Source organism: Manis javanica, chromosome 8, assembly GCF_040802235.1.
Source record: "Manis javanica isolate MJ-LG chromosome 8, MJ_LKY, whole genome shotgun sequence".
NCBI classification, from domain to species: Eukaryota; Metazoa; Chordata; class Mammalia; order Pholidota; family Manidae; genus Manis; species Manis javanica.
The window spans coordinates 27,008,465-27,019,102 of NC_133163.1; positions in this window are offsets into that span (position 1 = coordinate 27,008,465).

The following is a 10,638-nucleotide window of genomic DNA, read 5'->3' on the forward strand; positions in this document are numbered from 1 at the left end:
TTGTGGCAAACATTTGTGTTTATGCATTTGGAGACTTCCCATAATAGAGCAACAGCTGCAAGTGAAGTTTGTCTAGCTCCTTACACATATACAAAGGGAAGGAAATTACTCTCCCTGTTGGTTTTCAGAGAAGCAAGAACCTTTGCAACAATGAATTCTAAACCAAGACACCCAAGGAGCAAGCCCCTCATACCCAAAATAGGCCATCACCTGAGCAGGTCCCCAGAAAGGCTGGGAAAGAGAACTCTGTGATCTTAAGACTCTCCCTTTTACATACTCTCCCAGACAACGCAAACCTCAGGTGTTGACTTTGGCAGTGGGGGACTGGCCAGTAGCCTGTAGCTCAGTGAATGAAATTAAAATCTTGAGTGGGTGGGGAGAGGGAAGTATCTCCAATACTAACAGCAATCAGTAGGGTTCGTACTATGGTCAGAATACCCAGGAGGCAGCAGAGGAAAGACAAAGCCATAACAGTGAGCCTAGAGGCACAAAGAGCCTAGTCAACTTCATAAACAGCCATGAAGATGGTTAGTTGTGACCACTATGAGTGGAAACACTGAGCTTGGCTCCAATTTCCCTTGATGTTTATCAAACCCAGGAAAATGGAGTATTTGGCCATCTTTTTGTAGTGTGTTGCAGCTAATGCCTATTCCTCTCGGGTTTGGGTAGATCTTCAAGTTGTTTGCCAAAGCTTCTGAGCTGGATCACAGGTGAATGGGCAGGCCATTGCCTGTAGGAAAACTTGCAGGCACTTTTTCCCAGAGGAGTTTCTCCTCTGATGCATTAATCATGTTGATGCCAGCCTCTATCTCCTTAAAAGGTCAAGGCAGTAGAATTGAAGTTTGGGTGTTCTCATACAGGTCTGGTGCTTGCTACCCCAGTCAGGGTAGATAGATGTGTTGCTGGATCCTGGCAGGTTTCTGTGTGCAACTGGAGATTTCTGGAGGTGTGGGTATAATAGCTATGCTTCTGGTTTCAACAGTTCTAACTTATCCCCCTACTCCTTGAACATTCTATTATTTTGGCATCCGAGCTATGTCTTCTCGATTGCCTCTCATACCCGGAAACAGCACAAAACTTGTTATTTCATATCTTGAGTTTTGGCTCAAAATAATGTCATTTAGATTATACAGGAAAACAAACAAAACCCCAGTCCTGACTTTTGGGGTTCAGACTGAGCTTAGGGGCTTGGCATGGTGGGAAAAGGGGGCCAAGATAGTGGTTGGCACAAGATATGGAGAACTTTGGAAGCAGACTCTGAGGATTGAGGCCCAGGAAAGTTTGGCATGAATAAAAAGCTGGGTATTTAACCAGGAACAGTCACTCTATTTTTCTCAGCCTTGGCAGTAGGTCAGAGCAACAAGCAGTTCTAGCAGGGGCCACATCCTTCCTATTGTCTCCACCCCACCCTCACTCATCCTCCCAAACATCTGCTTCGCATTTGGGCCCTTGCCTTCTCCCTGCTTCCTATACCAAACTGCAGTGGCAAAGAGGAGGGGCAGGCCCGTAGGTCTGGGGCGGGGAAGAAGAAGAGGAAGGCGCCGGCAAAAGCTCTTAAAGGTTTTGTTCCAGGTGCTCCAGAAGAGTTACAAGTCTGATCTATTTGCTATAAATGTCTATATATATCACCAAAATCTACTCAGTAAATTGTTTCTCTTCCTGGGTAAGGGGAGCAATGGAGGGAGAGAATTGGGACCAGCTGAAGTCTTCAGGCCATCACGTGGCCTGCTTTTCAAAGGCAGCTCAGAGTCACTCCAGAGGGAGCAAACTGAAGTGATTAGTGCCTATAATGAGCAGAGGGGAGGTGCTAACGAGGTAGTAAACATTCCGCTCCAGCTAGCAGCTGCATATAAGCTGAAACAGGCTCTGTGAGAGCCCGAAACTCGCCTGGGACTGGAGGTGGCAAGAGAGAAGAAAACAAGCCAGAGCTTGCAGTTAGTCACAGCAGCCTCAAAAGGCTGGCAAGGAGGAATTTGGAAGTTTTTCCTGCATTTGCCCTGCAATCTCAATCCATTTAAATTGATAGGAACTACAAAGGGAAAATACCGGGGAGCCTGAGGGAGTAATCCCAGAACTCCTCTGACAACAGCCAGCATCTAATACTATGCTACACCCTGTTCTAAGCACTGCCTGTGTTGACTCATTTAATCTTCATTATCAATCTACAAAAAGATAATTACTATTGCCATTTTACAGATGAGGAAATTGAGGAAAGAGAGGTAACTTGCCTACAATTCTATGTCCAGTGATGAGTTTAAGTGTCAAGACACATTATCTCACACAAGCTTAAGTTAAGTGGAGTTTGGAGTCAAATCCAGAAAACTGGTAAGAGTTGCTAGTGTTCTGTTCATACTTCAAACCAGAACCATATTTTGTGGGCCTCTGACGTCTGGGCCCACACGAAGCCAGTCTGGCAGGCACTCCTCCATCCAGTCCCACCATTCTCTGCTTCCTCAGGTTTCTGCTGCGCTGCCAGCAGCAGCCTCTGTCTCTGGGCCAGGAGGTGTCTCTCCATCAACCCAAATCAGCTGGGGGAGACACTTTAGGGAGTTGCCTAAGCTCCAGGCCCCTGGTGGGAATTGGAAGAGGAGCTAAAGGACAGGAGCTAGCCAAGGCCCACAGGCTACCAGGAGCCCCAGTAAACTTCAAAGTGTGGGAGCCAAGCCTGTCGCTTGGCTGGAAAGTTGGGAGCCTCAGTGACATCCCAGCTCACCCTGGCATGCCTCTGTCTTGCAGAGAAGCCACCATATGACCGCGAGCCTCTTCTAGCTGCTGCTGCCAGAGCTTTGCCAGACCCCACTTTATGTGGGAGCAGCCCCTTTCCATTAGGAAGAGTATGCTGTTGTGAGGTCCCGGAAGGCCGACCTACCTCAGCTGGAGGCCCAAGGACAGCGCTCTGCAAGCACGGTGAATGTGATCTGAACAAGCCCAGTTCATGCCTGTCTTTAAGCCTCTGCTATGTTGTTCATCCTGAGAGGACCACTGCCCATCCCGGTCCATCCTTCTTCCCTATTCTTCAAACCCAGCTCATGTCAGGGAGGTAAGGATTAAATAAGAGAACTGTGCAAAGCACTAACACAGTCTAACACATATTAAAACTAAAAGAAAGGTAGGCATTATCATCATTGCTATTATTATCAATAGTAGACTCATATCCACAGCTATCTTTGGCTTTGTTGTAGATTTGAATTTGGAAGATACAGGTTCAAATCCTGACCTTACCACTTAGTTGAACACTCTTGGATAAATTGCTTAATCTCTCTTAACTAGAAAATACTGATTTAACACCTACACAACTCAAATGAAATAATAGATGTGAAAGATGCTTTGCAAATCACAGAACTTCCTATAAACGTTGGCATTGGCTTTCTCACCTCCACTGTTCCACATGGGACTCTGGCATTGGTGGAGCTCCTCCACCCCCCTGCCCCTTGGGATGATCTGATTCTTGCAACTGGTCTGGCCTGGGTGTAGCTAAATCCCTTTGCCCTTCTATTCAGCAAAGACAAGCCTGGAATTTTTTTTCAGAAGAAACTTTGGTTTAAAAATTAAGTGTGTAAATTAAACCAAGAAAATGCAAATGAAGAGCAGTTGGGCGCATAATTACTGATGTCTCTTGCTCTGAAGTCCGAACTAGAACCAAGTTCACTGCAAGCCCTGACCACAGGCCTCATTTTCTGTCCCTCAGCCTTGCCCAGTGGATTTGGGGTTGCAGGGCACCAAAGAAAAGGAAAGCCCAGAATAATAGCCCTCTCCTCCTTTATACACATGCACAAGGTGTGGCTGAAACCCACAGACCTTAAAATATTATGTGTCCAAGTGTCATAGTGAGTTCAGCCACCAGAGTCAGATGTCCTGAGAAGCCAGTGAGGCTTACATTTAGGGCCTCTCACTTGTATGAGCCTCTTCCGAGGTCATATGTATATTTTGAGATCATATATTTTAAAATATTTGCTAATTTAAGATTTTTTAACTGTAGTATAGTAGGTTCAGATCATTGTCTCCACCATGATTTCTCCTCTATGTGTGCACACCTTCCTTTATGTCACATTGGGGGAGGTGGCTGTGGCATTCAGGGGTGTGACTAAGGAAATTTGAGTTGGTAATATATTCAGATGGATTTACTGATATATTCATTTGATTATGTCGGGAAAGCAATCAGTTGGATTATATATAACACATTTATGACATGTAATAGATTGCTAGCTGACCTGGTTAGAAATGGCTTTCTAGAATATTCCCACTGCACCCTGGGGACTCACCTGGCAGTGACAGGTGCAAGGCCAGAAGCTAGCACATTTGGCACCAGAAGTGTATGGATGGGTTGAAATGTACAGAGCCAGAAGTCAGGTTGAAAAATTCTTCCACTCATCAGATGGTGAAAGCATCCTGAGGCTTTCTGATGTCTGAACCTTATAAAATGTTGGGATCCCTCTTTAAGAAAAATAATACAAAATTGGGTATGAAGGAGTTTATTTGGAATCTTCAAAAAATCACAAGTCATAAAAAATTTTTAAAGCTAGGAAGTACCACAAACATAACAAAAGTCTGGAAAAATACACCAGACCAGCATCTGGATCTACCCCTGCCCCTGCTGTATGTTTCTGTCCTGGGTAGGTCTGCCATTTCCCCTCTGATGAGATTTGGGAAGAGTGGCAATAAAAGATTAATTCAAGATAACTGTTTGGGGTTCCCAGAAATAGAGAAAGATGGTAATAATTAAATATGGATTTTATACCATTGTTTGGCACCCTGTGTAGGTTCTTGGAGGGAGGAAAACCAGCAGCTGGGACAATTTTCTGAACAGAGAGCTGAGAGCTGCAGACCGGGGTCAACCTGCCAGCTTCCCATAGCACTGGACTTTGCCATGTCCAAATACAGGAAGCACAGATTTCTTCAGAGTTAGAAAGCTACTGTGATAGCTCCCTTAGGAACTTGGATGAACCTGCCTTGAATGGAGGGCAGCTGTGCAGGAAGACCAGGTTACCCAGCTCAGGGAATACCCCCTAACCTTTACTTGGCAGGTCCCAGTGCCTTAAGTTGTATTCCCCAGAAGCAGATCCTGCAACGAGGGTTTGTGTGAAAGTGATGCTTTCTTAGGAATCGTCCTAGGAGTGGGGGAGGAGAACTGGGAAGAGAAGTCCAAACAAGGATGCAATGTCAAGCAAGAGGCCGCAGAGGGACATGGCTCAGTTTGCAAGGAGCTCAGGAGATGGAGGTGTTTGTATCCCACACCCAGAGCTGCTGTTTCAGGGTTGAGGGCAGTAACTTCCCAGGCACTTCCCTGACCTCTATGAAGGTGGCCAAAGCAGGTTCCAATAGCTGGGAGAGGTGCTGGCAGGGGAGTCCTGAAATGATACAGGAACCTGAAGGCATGGGCAAAGAGCTGACACCACCCTTTTTGCCCATGCCCTGTCTGCCATTGCTACCGGTGGCTGTAGCTCCATGTCCTTCCTAGAGGTTTGCTCTCATTGCTAGTTACTATGTGTCGACTATTTCACTGGATCCTTAAAACAGCCCTGTCATCACCCCCAATTCATGGGTGAAGCAACAGAAGCTCAGAGATAACTGCTGTGACCTGCTGCACCTGCTGCGTGCTCTCTGGGGTGCGCCCAACCATGACCCCAGGACTCACTACCCTATTTGCTTCCTTCATGAGTGGAGGTACTCTGTGTGGTTTGCTCACCGCTTACCTCTTCTGCCCACACAGCATCAGAATGTAATAGGTGCTGAATGCACAGATTCCAGAGCCGAGGGCTTAGCCCCCACAGCCTCCAGGGAGCACACCTCACGAGGCAGTTCCACAGTGGTGGCCCCTTGGTGCCAGCCCAGTGCTGGGGATGACAGGGTACCTCTGGGTCCTGGGACAAATGCCTGCTGGGCAGAGAAGGCAGCCCTGAGCAGAGACTTGGAGAGTGCCAGGGAGATGGGCTCCAGCTGCATTCTGACAGCATCCTCAGTCACATTCACAGAAGCATTTGTGAAATTGCCCTCTAAATAATTCCTGTCTCCTGCAAGTGACAGCAACCTGTTTTGAAGTGGTTTTCAGTGCATCCTTCGAGTTCCCCCCAACAGTTGCACAGCATTCCCAGCCTGTACATGAGTTTAAAGTTAACGTGTGAGATCACTAGTAGCTTCTGGAATGTGCCACAGATGGTCCCAGAGTCTTGTCTGTGAGCCCAGAAGGCTGTGGACAGACCCATAAAGGAAAACAAGGCAACTGGATGTGGAGCCCATATCAACTGGCTGAAATATTTAGGCTGTACAGAAGCCCAAGAGAGAGCACATTTGCCTTTGGAGCTGGAGGCCCCGCAGGAGTTGAAAGGGAAGGGCTGTTCTGAGCACTTGGGAGAGCAGTAGGGATACAAAGCACACCCCATCCTGCCTGCTTGCCTGCACCAGGGCCTGTGTCCTTGGGGGAGACAGTGGCTGTGGTGCCCAGCTCTGCTGCCTCTCTCTGGTGACAGAGTGGGCAGAGTCCATGCCAGGAGCACAAGAGAGATGTCACAGGGGGACCTCAGGCTGGGCAAGGACTGCAGCGGGGTCGCACTTGCAGGCTCTGGAGCTCCAGGCTAGGTGCCATCTGCCCCCCTCAATTCAGACTAAATATATAGCCCTGCGGGTGAGTGGGAAATTCTTGTCCTCAGCCTGCTCAGGCCTCTCTGGCATAAAACTGCCTCCTTCACAGAACCGGAGCTGCTGTCTGCCTTTGGGAAGCAGCCAGGAAGAGGGAGGCAGGGAGAGTCAGAGATGGAGGACAGACCTGGAGTCAAAGACCATCTGAGAGCAAGAAACAGTGTAAGACAAGTGGTCACGAAGGGGGAGAAACAGAAAGACTGGGAGACAGAGGGAAAGAGAGAGACAGGAGAAACCCAGAAAGCAGGCAGCTTGTAGGAATGTAAGAGAAAGACAAAGGGGGCAACAGCTGAGCAGACTGGGCCCTGACCTGGGGCTCTGTTGGTCCTGGCACAGCCTTGCCCATCAGCCTTCAGAGGGAAAGGATGTGTTCTCCAAGGTGGGCCTGAGGTGCTGGATTGGGGACTTCCCTCATCCCCACATCTGCTTCCCATCTGCATCCCACTCGTGGCTTTCAGGCTTTCTCTCCAGAGCCACAGTCCATCCAAGACAGATGGGGACTTTTCATTCATTGTCGCAGATCCTGCAGGCATCTGTGGCTCCCTTGGGTTGTGTGGGGCCCTGCAAACTCCGGCAGTGCCCGTGAAGAACCAGGAATGGGGAATGGGTGCCAGAGGGTGGAGAGGGGAGCTTGTAGAGGAGACATAGCAGCTCTCTGGCTCTGATCTGGAGAGGACCTGGGATCTTCACTGAAGGGCTTTCAGGAGACCCCCCCCCCAAGCACCACCCCCTCTAGGGCTTTTTGACTCTTCAGTCCCTCCAGTCCTTCCTGTGCCTGCCTCTCATCATTAGTCTATTCATTCATTCACTGGCTCATTTCAATGATTTCTTCATTCAGGGTTCCTAGAGCACTTTGCTATGCTTACAGTTCAGTTGCTATGCATCCAATGTTTGTGTCCCCCTGAAGATCATATGTTGAAGCCCTAATCCCTTGGAGGTATGGAGGTAATTAGGCTTAGATGAGGATATGAAGGTAGGGACCTGATGATGGATTTAGTGTCCTTATAAGACAAGGAGGAACCCAGAGCTGCTCTCTGCCATGTGAGCACACAGAGAGAAGGCAGGCAGCCATCTGCAAACCAGGAAGAGGGCTCTCACCAGACACTGGTTTGCTGGCCTCTTGATCTTGCATTTCCCAGCCTCCAGACTGTGAGAAATAAATTTCCGTTGTTTAAGCCACCCAGTCTGTGGTATTTTGTTATGGCAGACCAAACTGACTAAGACAGCAGCCAGTCAAAGAGGCAAATCATACACCGAGTGACCGTTAACATGGGAAGAGCTAGAGGACAGCTCAAGAAATGTCCTAGGTCAGGGTACCAAAAACTGGTGTTGACATTGCATTCCCTAGAATGTGGAAAAGGAAGATGGAAATCTTCTCAAAGGAAGTGGAAGTCTGAGGTCCCTGGTCTGCCCTTAGGACATGGCTTCTACCAGGACATGGAGGTGGGAGAGCTCCAATATTCTTGAGTCAGCCTGAGGCTGCCCAGGCCTGTGGTTATGGGGAGACACTGGGACAGGTAATAAAAGTGGGAGCCTTCAGGGGTGTGAGCCTCAGTGTGACTCCTGAGGCTGTGAGTGGCATTCTACCGCTGGCTACCGGGGACTGGGCTGTGCCCCTCTGTCTTGATGGAGAGAAGGAGGCAGGGCCACAAAAGACAAGTGGCCTAGGAATTCAGCCAGACTTGCCTCAGAAGGAGAGACTTGAGCAGAAGACTTTGCAGGGTTGGGGGGCAAGGTGAGCAGGAGGTAGAGGCTCCAGCTCTGGAGGATGGGGGAGGGGAAGCTGCCTGTCCTTGGTAAGGGGTCTCCTCAGGGAGGCAGCAGAGTGGCTGGGCCAGAGGTGGGACGTGGGATGGAGTGGTGACCTGTGTGTGGTGGTTGACACCTGGGGACAAGGCAGGAAACTAAGTGATCAAGAGTAAGAGCAGGGGCGCAGAACAGGCCCAGCTTGCCACACAGGTGTCAGCTTTCCCAGGAACTGAAGACAACTCAGGACTCTGACAGTGATGAGTAGCAAAAGGGAATGTACTGGCTTGAGTAACTGAAAAGCCCAGAATAGGACAGACTCCAGGCCCCTCTTCTTGTCTCTGGGGGCTTGAACAATGCCATCTGGATTTCGTTTCCCTCCACTCTTGGCTCCGCCCCTAGTGGTAGGGGCTTATTCCCAGGTCACGCCCCTCCCTCTCCAACCCCCCTAGGTTCTCACCATTTGGAGGGCCAGCTCTCTAGCGTCCCTGGTGCCGACTGGGTGATGTATTATTGCCTGAACCAATCCCTGTGGCTGGGGCAGTACAGTGCCTTGATAGGCTAGGACCTCAATCCCAGGATACCATGGGGGTGGTTCTCCAGGGGAAAATAAAGACTTTAACCAGGAAATGGGTGAATGGTTTTCATTTTGGTGGACGGCAGAAACGCAGCTGTTCCCAATCCCCTACTACCGTCTTAGAAAGTACTTCAGCTTCTCCATGGAGTTGGGCTATTTTTATTCCAGGAGAATTGTAAGCTCCATGAGAACCGTGACTTTGTCTCTTTTGTTTACTGATGGAACCAACAAACAGTGCATGCTACAATGCTCAGTAAGTAATTGCCGAATGAATGCGGCAGGCTGAGCTAATTGTTGGAAATGCCATACTCTTGGTTTATGATTATGGAATATTTACGTGTACCACAGACTGTTCTAAGCAATTTAAACATTTAAATTCATTTAGTCATTAATTCCATTGCAAGTACTGGTTATTATCACCTGCCTTTTACTGATGGGTAAACTGAGGCACGGGGAGGTTACACAGTAAATAGCAGAAGTAGGGTTCAGATCCAATACACTCCAGCATGTGTTTTCTTTTTTTTTGATATTGTTAATGTACAATTACTTGAACAACATATGGTTACTGCACTCCCCCTATTATCAAGTTCCCCCCACATACCCCTTTACAGTTACTGTCTATCAGAATAGTTAAGATGCTATAGAATCATTACTTGTCTTTTCTGTATATAGTGCCTTTCCCGTGTCCCCCCCACTACATTATGTGTGCTAATTGTAATGTCCCTTTTTCCTGCTCTTATCCCTCCCTTCCCACCCATCCTCCCCAGTCCCTTTCCCTTTGGTAACTGTTAGTCCATTTTTGAGTTCTGTGAGTCTGCTGCTGTTTTGTTCCTTCAGTTTTTTTCTTTGTTCTTATACTCCACAGATGAGTGAAATCATTAGATACTTGTCTTTCTCTGCCTGGCTTATTTCACTGAGCATAATACCGTCTAGCTCCATCCATGTTGTTGCAAATGGTAGGATTTGTTTTCTTCTTATGGCTGAATAATATTCCATTGTGTATATGTACCACATCTTCTTTATCCATTCATCTGCTGATGGACACTTAGGTTGCTTCCATATCTTGGCTATTGTAAATAGTGCTGTGATAAACATAGGGGTGCATATGTCTTTTACAAACTGGGCTGCTGCATTCTTAGGGTAAATTCCTAGAAGTGGAATTCCTGGATCAAATGGTATTTCTATTTTGAGTTTTTTGAGGAAGCTCCATACTGCTTTCCACAATGGTTGAACTAGTTTACATTCCCACCAGCAGTGAAGGAGGGTTCCCCTTTCTCCACATCCTCACCAACATTTGTTGTTGTTTGTCTTTTGGATGTTGGCCATCCTAACTGGTGTGAGGTGATATCTCATTGTGGTTTTAATTTGCATTTCTCTGATAATTAGTGATGTGGAGCTGTGGAGCATCTTTTCATGTGCCTGTTGGCCATCTGAATTTCTTCTTTGGAGAACTATCTGTTCATATCCTCTGCCCATTTTTTAATTGACTTATTTGCTTTTTGTTTGTTGAGGTGCATGAGCTCTATATAATTTGGATGTCAACCCCTTTTTGGATATATCATTTATGAATATATTCTCCCATACTGTAGGATGTCTTTTTGTTCTGCTGATGGTTTCTTTTGCTGTACAGAAGCTTTTTAGTTTGATATAGTCCCACTTGTTCATTATTGCTTTTGTTT